We start from the raw sequence: 12547 nt of genomic DNA on the forward strand, positions 1-12547 counted from the left end.
GCAGTAGATGCATGCTTGGCTGGGTCTGGCCTATTCTAGGTGATAAAAGCATCAAAGAGGGACATGAATGTTGGATGTGCTGCTGAAGTATACACCGCTACACTGAAGCAAACTTATTTAGGACAGTGCTATTAGACTCTTATCTCTCTGAGGGCAGCCCTAAAGCATTTGTTTAATGTGGATAAATGGATGTAGATTGAGAGTTCTACTGCAATGTTTCCTCTGGCGCGTGCCAGATCCTCTGTAGGAATAAAAATTGATGACGCCCCAAAAGCTTAATGGGAGCAGTGAGCTAAGCACAGTGCAGTACACGTCATACAGCAGGCAGCACCACATTAACATTAAGGAGTTAGGCAACTGAACATCTAAACGGAAGTCACTTCCCTATAGCCTCTTGGAATAAACAAAAATGTGTCCGTCCATGGATGGAGGGGAAAACTCTAGTTTTAATACTATTGCGATAGTTTTGTTTTCTGTTATTACCAGGTGATTGTCATCTCTCTCTCTCTCTCTCTCTCTCTCTCTCTCTCTCTCCCATACTGTCTCTCTCTCTCTGAAGCCACTGAGGAGTGTGTGAGTGGAGACTTGACATAATCAGTAAGCGTAATCGCGTAAGTAAATTGGTACCACCAGCGATGTTTTATTAACGTCCAAAGTTGTTCTTTTTTCCCCCTCCGTGCAGTTTAATTATGAGCACTAGCTAATTCATTGTGACTAGGGATGGTTACCAAGAGACGTGTTGGGTGTCATTAAGATATCCCACAACTTCATCACCACCGCCACATCCATAATGCACCCACACTCCATGTGTGAGTAACAGGGCTTTATTTTAGAACCACTTTAATGGACAAAGTCAAGTGGAAAAAGGTCTGCCGCGGTTCCCGAGTGGTCTCCATGTCCCATCAAGTGGAAGAGTAAAGAAGTGTAAAAGCTACCTTTAGAGATGCCAGGCCGGGCTGGGAAAGCTGTCCAGAGCTGGACATGCAAGAGGAGGGGGAGGAAGGTGGAACTCTAAGCGGACAGGAGGAAGGTCACATGGTGTGTAGTGTATGTGTGTGTGCGGGGGGGGGGGGGGGGGGGGGGGGGGGGGGGGTGATGTGCAATGGGAGCAATTTCCCGACCTTCTAAGCTACAGTGGAGGTGATGTTGTTTATCTTTGGAAAGGTACTTATGTCAGGCAGAGCTAGGACTGGGTCCGCCAGGGGACCTGAACAGCACTCCCTCCTCTCCCATTCTCCCTTTGTCCAGGCAGGAAACCCCTCTGAGACACTCCTGGACTGCTTCTCACTCACCTCCACCACTAACTCAGCTTCACTTTACACTGCTCTGGTGGGACCCCTTATCACATACCACTCACCTCTCTCTCTCTCTCTCTCTCTCTCTCTCACCCCTCTCTCTCTTACCTTTCTCTTTCTATTCTGTCTCTCTGTTTTCTACCTCATTTCTTCTTCCCTTCTTGCCTCTTCAGTGGCCTCCCATCACATCCATCACTCTTCTATTTCCCAGTCTTTCCTGTCTCTCCAGTCTACCCATCATCACTGTATCCCTCCCTGTTTTTTTTGTTATTGTTTGTTCTGTGATATTTGGCGTGGTCTGTATTTATGAACAGTTAGCAGCCTCTGTGTTGGCAGCCTCTTATGTATTAATTACTGAAAAAAATGGTGGTGTTGGAGAGATGGGCTGAGTAGGGCTGATGACTGGTCCCCATAGACACTCATTGCTAGACACCGGACCTAAACACTTGCACATAATGCTGATTACACATACAGGCTCTGTATAATACTGTTGGCTCATGTAAACCTGACTGCATTTTATTTAGCATTAAAGATCATTTAAAAAATATATATAAGGATCATGTATGATAATGTCATTTTTGAAAATGCATTGTATCCTACTGTTGTGTTTGGGGAATAAATCACAAATATCCACAAACTCAAAATCCAACCATATTGAATAAGTTGGCTCACATCTCAATGGAGAGCGTTACATAAAAATGTATATAATTCTTGCTTATGGTGACTACTGACTTCCACTTTACTTGGCTGAGTGCACTGGTGGACTCTGGTACATAGCCGAGTAGCAATGTTATGGCCCTGCTCCCAGCGGTGTGTGCACAGTAATTTGGTCTAGGTGCTAATGTGTGTGTTTCATGGCTGTACTCACAAGCGTGTTTGCACGCCTGGTTCCACCTGGGGTTGTTGTGAAGTCCTGTCAATCTAGGCTAGTGGAAAAAAACACTGTATGTGGAGAAAAAAAACACCCATCATGTTTAATTACAACAGGACACACACACCAATACTTCGACATTAATTCTTGATTTGTCAATTTTGTCATTTTACTCATCTTAGCCTATAGTTATAATATATCTTAGAATTGCATTGAATTTATTTTGGGTACATGCATCAAACAAGATGTCAATTTGATCCTAGAGGATAACACTTGAAAGCATTAATTAAAACACTTACGCGGAGTGTACAAAATATTAGGAACACCTGCTCTTTCCATGACATAGACTGACTGACCAGATGAATCCAGGTGAAAGCTATGATCCCTTATTGATGTCACTTGTTAAATCCACTTCAATCAGTGTAGATGAAGGGGAGGAGCCAGGTTAAAGAAGGACTTTTAAGCATTGAGACAATTGAGACATGGATTGTGTGTATGTGCCATTCAGAGAGTGAATGGGCAATACAAAAGATTGAAGTGCCTTTGAACAGGGTGTGGTAGTAGGTGCCAGGCACACTGGTTTGTGTCAAGAACTGCAACGCTGCGAGGTTTTCCACACTCAACAGTTTCCCATGTGTATCAAGAATGGTCCACCACCCAAAGGACATCCAGTCAACTTGACACAACTCTATTTAGACTGTTCTGATGGCAAAAGGGGGTGCAACTCAATATTAGGAAGGTGTTTTGAAATACACTGAGTTTTTTTACACTCAGTGTATTTCAAAAGTGGTCATCCTTATCTTAGAAGGCTTTACATTTGCCATACATTCTCAATATCTAATCATTTCACCATGGTCACTATAATTTAACCTTTATAAATGGTTTGCCCTGGTAATTTGAAAATGTGAGCCTAGCTCCCACAAATCAAATCAAATTAATAAGCATGACTTTCAGATAGCTAGCTTTGTGATAAGAAGAACATAGTGTGTTCTGTAATACCACACAGGCCACAGCACAGCAAAACAATAGAGTCATCAGAGAGAGGGAGGGAGAGAAGAAGTGTTTGTGTTTTCTCACAGCCCTGACCTCTTTTTCTGACATGTCACATTATGGTTGAACAGAACGTGTCTCCTTTGCATACAAAAGGTCAGGAAGATAAATCTAAAGCTGCATATATGACTCACATGATTCATCACGTAAAAACAGGGCCAAAGTGTTAGGCCTAATCAGATTTTTTTAAACATAAGATGAATTATCCACTCTAGCAAGATGAATCTATGAAAACGGGAGGTGGGAGGGGATTTGAGGTATAATACAAATATACAGCTTCTCATTAAAGTGATGGCAGTGCAGTGCTGTGGGCCCCCGGCTGCTGTAAAGGAGAGTGATAGTGTGAGTTCTATTATTTTGTACCCGTCGTTGGTAGGGGTGTGAGGCAGGAGACTAATTTACCCCTGCAGGTCCCAAGGATATTTGTTGGCTTTGTGACACTGGTGCTCGTTAGATAATCCATGATGATGCAACACTGTGAAATCTAACTCACTGTCAGGCGGTGTGTGTGTCATTCCTGGCCGTGTGTGTGAGTCGTGTGTGTATGCCTATCTTTGTGTGTGTGTGTCGTTCCTGGCTGTGTGTGTGTGTCATTCCTGGCGGTGTTTCCCCATTCGTTACACCCCTGCTGGGACACTAATTAAGGTCCATTCATGGCCTGTATCACCAGATGCCCCCGAAATGCTCTCGCTTACCAACCAAACCTGTGTGGACAGGTGCTTCAAACCCCTCCCTGCAGGTCAAGGCGTTTAATTAACTTACTGTTGAAATAAATGGATACACTTTTGAATGTTTGCTCTCACTTGTGTGTGTGTGTGTGTGTGTGTGTGTGTGTGTGTGTGTGTGTGTGTGTGTGTGTGTGTGTGTGTGTATATGTTTCAATTAACTCGATATCACAAACGTTAACCCCACGCTCTCTCTCTCTCTCTCTCTCACACTCCCTCTTTGTTGTTCTCTCTCTCTTTCTCTCTCTTTGTGAGAAGTTTAACTTCCTCTCTCTGTAATGTGCAGTCTCTCACAGCAGCTGATATGCAGAACAGATAGAGATTCAGGAAGGAAAGGAGGAGCGGTAAGGAGGAGGAGAGGAGGGGAGGAGCGCAGCCATGAAGACAGGCATCACACCTCTCACACACACTGCTAATTAGAACTAATTATTAATACACTTTGATTTAGCCAGGCTCCTCCAGCATCAGGTGCCAAAATATTTATTTGACGTGTTTTACAAATGAAAGGGAATGGAACAGATTGATTGATACAGAATACTTTTTCCTTCACCACTGGATTTAAAATCAAAGAGGTTGCATTACTGGATTTCATTACTGGATTATGAATGTCAATGTTTAATTATGTACGTGTAATGATGTAGAGCTACACATGTGTACAGTGAGATTGGGATTTTCTCTTTGCATTAAATTCAATTAGTAGATATTGCATTTCAACAGACAGATAGTTGGATAAAACACGGCACTTCTGTACCACAGTTAGTGTTTAGGAACATGAGGCCTCTTACTGTAATGTCTTCTGCAGAATTATCTCCCCTCTTGATCATGTTTTAGATCTGTTTTTTAGATTTAAGGGTTGATCGGATGGAGGGATGACTATTTGGTGAATGACACACAGGCCAAGAGGACAGAGGACGAGACTAAACACAAGGTTTTAAACTGCTTTCACAGGCTGACCCTGTAATACCAGCCCAGTCACTTCTGATGACAAATGACAGATGCTGTGAGCACACTGAGGAGAGAGGAATGAAGGTGGAAAGAGAGAGGGATTGAGGTTAAGAGAAATAAAGAGCTGCTTTTTCCAGATATGACATCAGTCTTGACCCATATTAAAATACAATAGGACAGAATGCATTATCTGTATTTTAATAGGGTCAGGTGGACCCTTGCATCCACTGGCCAGCTTTCAGCCTAAATTGTTATGTTGAACCTGGATGTCATAAATATGCCAGTACACCATAAAATCAAATGTTGTGTATTTCTATACACTCTTAGAAAAAAGGGTTCCAAAAGGGTTCTTTGGCTGTCCCAATTGGATAACCCTTTTTGGTTCCTGGTAGAAACCTTTTTGGTTACATGTAGAAAGAACCCTTTTGGGTCCCTGTGTGGAAAGGGTTCTATGTGGAACCTAAAAGGGTTCTACGTGGAACCCAAAAGGGTTCTACCTGGAACCAAAAAGGGTTCTTCAAAGGGTTATCCTATGAGGACAGCTGAAGAACCCTTTTAGGTCTTCAGTACAATAATGACCATTCTTCAAGGCTCTGTCTGTTCACAAATCAAAGCTAATCTAAGAAAACAGAAGACACACGCTCACTGATGCCTGGAAGGTGAGAAGGTTGAAGGAGTCATTAGAGACAGAGAGGCTACAGTGTGTCTGTGGTCGGTGGTGGTTAACATCCCCCCCAACCCCTCCACCCGTATCCTTCACCACCCTCACCCTCCTCTAGCCCTGCAGTAATATCACACCTAAATATAACTCACCCATTAAATTACTCTGACTCTTCCACTGATCCTGCTCCTGTTGTAGTATTCCCAGTTTGGGAGAGCAGCCTTCTACGCCTTGGACTATTTAACTCATCACAGAGGCCCGACGCTGCTGTGCACTAATACCCCTGAACCTGGTGTTGTCTCGCTAGCTAGTGCACAGCTCAGGCTCCCATCAAATATAATCATCACTCTCTCTTTTAACAAAACAAAGAAATCCTCCCTGGAAGTGTGTTTTGATGCAGGTTACCATGGTAATGAGTGTGTGTTGTATCTCTTCTGAGAGCTTGTTATGTGGCGGAGCAGTGCCGGGCATCTCTGTGGCCTTGGTTCATCTGTCAAACTGGGTTTTTCTGCTTCAAAAAATAATGATCCAGGGCTGCACAGAGAGCCTGGGCTAAAGTATCTGCTTATTTAAGGTGGCTTTTGCTGCATTGTTCCATGTAGGTATCAGTAGCCTAACACCCCTGAGGAGAGGAGAAGAGGTCTATCTGCTATAGTGTTAGGCCTGTGGAGTGATCTGCCGTGGGTTAGCTGTGGAGAGGAGAGAGCTCCGACACAGAGACAGACAAAAACAAACAAGCTTCGGTCACAAGTGGTAGATGGGCTTATTAACTTGTAAGAGATACAGGGTTTGTTATGCCTGTCTGTGGGAGTTTTTACCAACAATACAAACTTTGATTTCCTGCTACGATGGATTGTACAATGAATCTTATCAAACTTTAATCCAATTGTTATATGATGAAAATGAATTAGAATTTCATAAACAACCGGTTAGCTAACCAATGTGATGACTTTGGCTATAGGGAATAAGGGTTAGGGCAGTGTTTCCCAAACTCGGTCCTGGGGACCCCAAGGGGAGCACGTTTTGGTTTTTGCCCTAGCACTACACAGCTGATATAAATAATGAATTCATCATCCAGCTTTGATTGTTTGAATCAGCTGTGTAGTGCTATGGCAAAACCCAAAATGTGCACCCCCTTGGGGTCCCCAGTTTCTGAGTTTGGGAAACACTGGGTTAGGGGTTGTCACAGATTTTCCTCACAGTACAGACAGGAGGTGGCACCATGGCAGGAGGTCTCTTCCAGACAGTAATGATGGCAGCAGGTGAGACAGTGTTAGACTGCGGCCTGTAGACACCGACAGAAAGCCCCTAATACCTCCTCTCCTCTCTATTGGCTGGCCTGCAGAAGGACCCTCCCCTGTGGCTACCCAAGGCCAGTCGCCCCCCCCCCCCTCTCCTCCTTCCATCTTCCTCCCCATTATAATTGAACAGGGCTTTGAGATTTCTCCAGCCTGCCTGGTGTTTTCCCAAAGCACTGCAGCCTTAAACCCACTATTCTCTCCGTCTTAAATAATCAGAGCAGTGCATGAAGGGAAGGCTTTTTTGGACCCCTGCTAGAAAGCCAAGCGGACCAAATCAGGCAGGTCTGAGAGGGAGTCGCTTCCTAAGGGAAGGACAGAAGAGTTCATAGTAGACTGGGGAAGTAGAATTGGGTAGTAGATCTGTTAAAGGCTGGAAAAGAGAAAACAGTAACCCCACCAGGGTGTAACCTATGGCTGTGTTCCAAGAGGCACCCTAGGGCCTAGGATGACATGCTAGCTCATAGGGCTCTTGTCAAATATATGTAATAGGATGCCTTGTGTTTTTAAGATGAAATTATGTCCATACACTCTTCAGACTATATTTATTTTCAGGACTGGGTTGAGTTATTTTGGAAACACCGACAACGTTTCACATGTGGACTCCTGTTTACAACCTGTTGCTACTGGCTTACGGCTGTCTGCAACGCACTTCGACCTGGAGCTTTTGGGCTGATGAAATGGTGAGTAAAAAAATATCTATTCTAGCAAGCTTTGTGATAAGCTACTGACGTTCACTTTGCCAAGTAGCCATGGGAGCCAATGTCTGAAGTAACCAGCCTGGCCAGACTAACACAGATCGTGACTTTCGCCGACTTGTCAGCGGCTAGTAGCTTCATCGCTACTTAACCCTTTCACACGTACCATCACACGGGGTGTGATCATTCTACAGTGGTCCCTGAAGCGTACGATCACACCCCGTGTGATTAGAACACTAATTTAGAATGCTCATTTAGAACGGACAGTTTCGAATGACGCAACAATCAACATTTGAGCTGGCCACACTTTTTTCAGAAACTATTTACACAAACAGTCCTTACGTAAACTATACCATGAATTAGCTAATAGCAATTACTATGTACAATTATTGAAAGTAATCCGACAATTAGTTTCAGCGCGCAGCTGGCCACACTTTTTTCAGAAACTATTTACACAAACACAGTCCTTACAAAGTTATGTCCAGAATGTGAGCAGTTTATTTTTGGATGCAATGTTCAGATATTCACAGAAGTATCTATAGCATGACACAATCATCCTAACCGGAAAAATGTAGGCTACATTTGTCCTAGCGCTGAGGAAAGATTGACGCAACGCAACACAAGCGGTCATATTTTCTAACTCTCGGCTGACATAAACTACACTATGAATTAGCTAATAGCAATTACTATGTACAATTAATCACATCACGGGTTTGCTCACCGTTGATCAAAATAATTGAGATAAAACACTTTCTAGAAATCGAAAGTAATCCGACGATTAGTTTCAGCGCGCAGCCATGCATTTTTTTCCTCACAGAAACCGAAGATAATAACAGACAAGATGAGTTAGGTCTGTTTATAGTATGCATGTTGAAGGGGTGTGTCTACCGTCGTTCACATCCCACCATTCATTTCCAGAAGTCCTCAAAAAATGAGTGAACTCTTACTCACCTCATTTTGTTATAACATCTTTGGTCAGACGATTACATGAAACCCAGAATGCATTGTATGTCAACAAACATGGCTCCATACACATAGCTGGAATTAGCTTAGCTCATCATAATCAGTATAACCTTCAAATAAGTATTTTACACACATAATATGTGCCCATTACAATCTATGCAAGAATCGGAATGCATGATTTGTCACCTAGAATTGAAAACATGTGAATAAAACAGTAAATACACAAATAATTACCACACAAAACATTTTCTGATGGTGATTTATTGATACAAGTGACGCATGCCGGCAGTCAATCACGTCCCCTCTCACTCTGAGCCATTCAGTGTTGTTGTTTATGTATGTAGCTAGTGAGCTAAGCTGTAGCATTAGCAATGTCTTTCAAAAGGAGACAACTCACAAATGTGGAGATTTTTTTAAATTCTGACAATGAGTCTGAGTATGAAAGTCAGGAATCAGATTCTGACAGTGACAGTGAGGAGCTGCCCCCCAACCTTGTAGCCATTGAGAACCCTGAATCTGAGGACCCCTTGTCCACTGACCAAGTACCAGGTCCCTTTGAAGATGCTGGTGGTGATGGAGGCAGACCGACAGTGGATGAAGTACAAAAATAGACGACTATTACATATTGGCCTATGTGTTTTCTTGCTGTGTTTTCATCCAGTAAAACTGTTAAGGAGAGAACGTTAGCATACAAAAGCTGTCCTCAATCTTCAGCTGGAAAGATGTCCAGTTCCAGTTATGATATTGGCAAATAGTGTTTGTGTTTTCTGAAAGTACAGAATAAAGAGGAATTATTAATTAGAATACAATATAAGGATATAGCAATAAAACAATATTACAAATAACATAATAAACACTGCTATAAAAATAGTTTATTGCATTGACAAAATCACAGATTTGAGTTATAACAGTAAGAAACTAACGTTTGAGCTCCACAAAGGGGCAAGGCAGGGCAGAACAGAGCCATGCTGAATAGACCAAATAAACAAACCATGGTCATATGTTTTATTTTATTTAACTAGCAAGACATTTAACAACAAATTATTATTTACCTATGATGGCCTACACCGGCCAAACTCGGACAACGCTGGGCCAATTGTGCGCTGCCCTATGGGACTCCCAATCACAGCCAGTTGTGATACAGCCTGGATTTGAACCACGGTGTCTGTAGTGATGAGATGTAGCACTGAGATGCAGTGCCATTGACCGCTGCGCCACTAGGGAGTCATAAGGTCAGGGTAGCTTCAAAATACAACACAAGCTAATACTTCTCCGACGCAACTAGCATTGTTTTACAGAGCTAATAGAAGAATGTAGCAAGCTACCTAAGCACGATTGAATATAACATAAAGGTTATAAAATGAGTAACGTTACCTCACGTGTCCGCGGTTATAAAGAATATACACAAATCTATTATGCTCCATACATACAGTACGCTACAATTACAACGTAATAATGCACTTACTTTGATAGAAACGCACACATTTCCAAAGTCATTACTAGTAACGAAAACAATGAGGGCAACAGATGGAAAATGTGAACACGTGTGCAGATCCTGTTCTGACGGGAGATTAGCAAATGTCTGCAGACTTGAACTGCACAAACAATTGGAAAGTGCTTGGGGAATTTTGTCCGGGTCAGAAATGTCCCAAAAATGAAATTGTCCGCAAAAGAAAAAAAAAACTATTTTTATGTGAATGAATGAGGAGGCGGAACACACCTAAATTCAAACTGTTCTTAGAAAATAAAAACTTGTTAGAAAATAATTTGAAATTGAAGTTGAAACAGCCTATAAATAAAAACAGTCTGCATGCTTTGGTTTGAGGACAGCGCGGATTAAATGCACTGTTACGTATCAATCACATCCTGGAATGGAGAGAACGTTCGAACATCACGTACATAAAAAAACTCACGCTGGGGCGACCGTTAGAGATATTTGGAACTCACGCGTGAAAGGGCTAGCTAACATTAGCTTGATAACTAGTGAGGTAGCTAATGCCAAAAGTGGATGAAGTGGATAGGTGAAATGTCAACACAGCTGGGACACCCCTTTGTTTCTGGAGACATGTTATTGACATGGCAGCGCAACAGTAGCAAGCAAAAGAGAGTAGCTAGCTAGCTAGAAGCAGTTGTTTTCTAGCTAACTATACACATTTGGATGGCTAACTAGGTAGCTAGCTAAGCATAGCTAACTGTGCAGTGGTGTCATGGCACTGGAGGAGATGGCTGACGTTTTACATGCTCCTAACCGAATATGTTGTTTTGTTCATTTTTTTGCGTTGTTTGTAAAAAAAACGAACATAATGTTGCTGCTACAGTCTCTTATGAGCATAAGCAGGTAGCCTAGCGGTTAGAGCGTTGGACTAGTAACCCGAAAGGTTGCAAGATCGAATCCCAGAGCTGACAAGGTAAAAATCTGTCGTTCTGCTCCTAAGCCGTCATTGAAAATAAGAATTTGTTCTTAACTGACTTGCCAAGTTAAATAAAGTTAAAATAAAAAAATACAAAATCTATAAAAATTACCGAAAATAACTTCTGGACATCAGAACAGTGATTACTCACCACGAACTGGCAGAAGCTTGTTTTTCCATTAAGGAGTCCAACGAGCCCGACGTGAAGGACATACTACGTGAAGAGAAGACGGAGGTCGGGCTGCCTTCTGAGAATTCTTAGGCGATCGAATAAACCCCCACTGCCTTCCGTTCTACTAGCTAAAATGCAATCATTGGAAAATAGAATTGACGACCTATGAGGAAGATTAAACTACCAACGGGACATTAAAAACTGTAATAACTTATGCTTCACAGAGTCGTGGCTGAACCATAGATTACAAGCAACATCCGCACTGAGCTAAAGTCTAGAGCTGCCGCTTTCAAGGAACGGGACTCTAACCCAGAAGCTTATAAGAAATCCCACTATGCCCTCTGACGAACCATCAAACAGGCAAAGCGACAATACAGGACTAAGATCGAATCGTACTACACCGGCTCCGACGCTCGTCGGATGTGTCAGGGCTTGCAAACTATTACAGACTACAAAGGGAAGCACAGCCTAGAGCTGCCCAGTGACACGAGCCTACCAGACGAGCTAAACTACTTCTATGCTTACTTTGAAGTAAATAACACTGAAACATGCACGAGAGCACCAGCTGTTCCGACTAGTCTCTGAATGTCCTTGAGAGGCCCAGCCAGAGCCCAGACTTGAACCCGATCTAACATCTCTGGAAAGACCTGAAAATCGTTGTGCAGTGACGCTCCCCATCCAACCTGACAGAGCTTGAGAGGATCTACAGAGAATAATGGGAGAAACTCCCCAAATACAGGTGTTCCAAGCTTGTAGCATCATACCATGTAGATCTGAGGCTGTAATTTCTAAAACCTGTTTTTGTTTTGTCATTATGTGTGTAGATTGCTGAGGGGAAAAAAAACATTTAATACATTTTAGAATAAGGCTGTAACATAACACAATGTGGAAAAAGTCAAGGGGTCTGAATACTTTCCGGATAATACCGGTAATACTATACTATTCAATGTAGATATTTTGAGAACTTTACTGTGGTATTAACTGTAGTATGCTGTAGTATTTACAGTTAACTTTAGTATAAAACTGTAGTAAAAGAAAACTGTAGTATTTTCTATAGTAATTAATGTAGTGTTTTTGCGGATTGTAGTATACCGTAGTATTTACTGTAGTGTTATTGCGGACTGTAGTATTTTCATTGCCATTACAGTAGTGTTCAGTATAGAGTTTTTCTTTTATTGTCTTTGACATAGAAGTGCAGGCTTTCTCCTTGAGGAAGCCTACTAGAGAAATACTAAAAGAGCAAATTGTCCATAAACTGTAGGTAGGTAGGACTGGGGTCTGAACAGATAGTTCAGGACAAATTAGGTCACCGACAATTATTGTCCAAGGACATTACATTTACCTTTACGTCATTTAGCAGACGCTCTTATCCAGAGCGACTTACAAATTGGTGCATTCGCTTCATTACTGTAGTTTTTAATGCAGTGTTTTTAAAATGCAGTGTACACATTCATTTGA

The 12547-nt window shown here is 42.3% G+C and overlaps 1 non-coding gene across 1 annotated transcript; it reads right to left on the reverse strand.

Annotated features, from left to right (window-relative positions):
• Positions 1-12283: 12283 nt before the first annotated feature.
• On the reverse strand, positions 12284-12338 carry LOC123729952 (U7 small nuclear RNA). Its single transcript, XR_006761648.1, has one exon. It is a non-coding gene; the product is annotated as a U7 small nuclear RNA (small nuclear RNA).
• Positions 12339-12547: the final 209 nt, after the last annotated feature.

The sequence above is a fragment of the Salmo salar genome, chromosome 23 (assembly GCF_965601325.2).
Source record: "Salmo salar chromosome 23, fSalSal1, whole genome shotgun sequence".
Classification (NCBI taxonomy): Eukaryota; Metazoa; Chordata; class Actinopteri; order Salmoniformes; family Salmonidae; genus Salmo; species Salmo salar.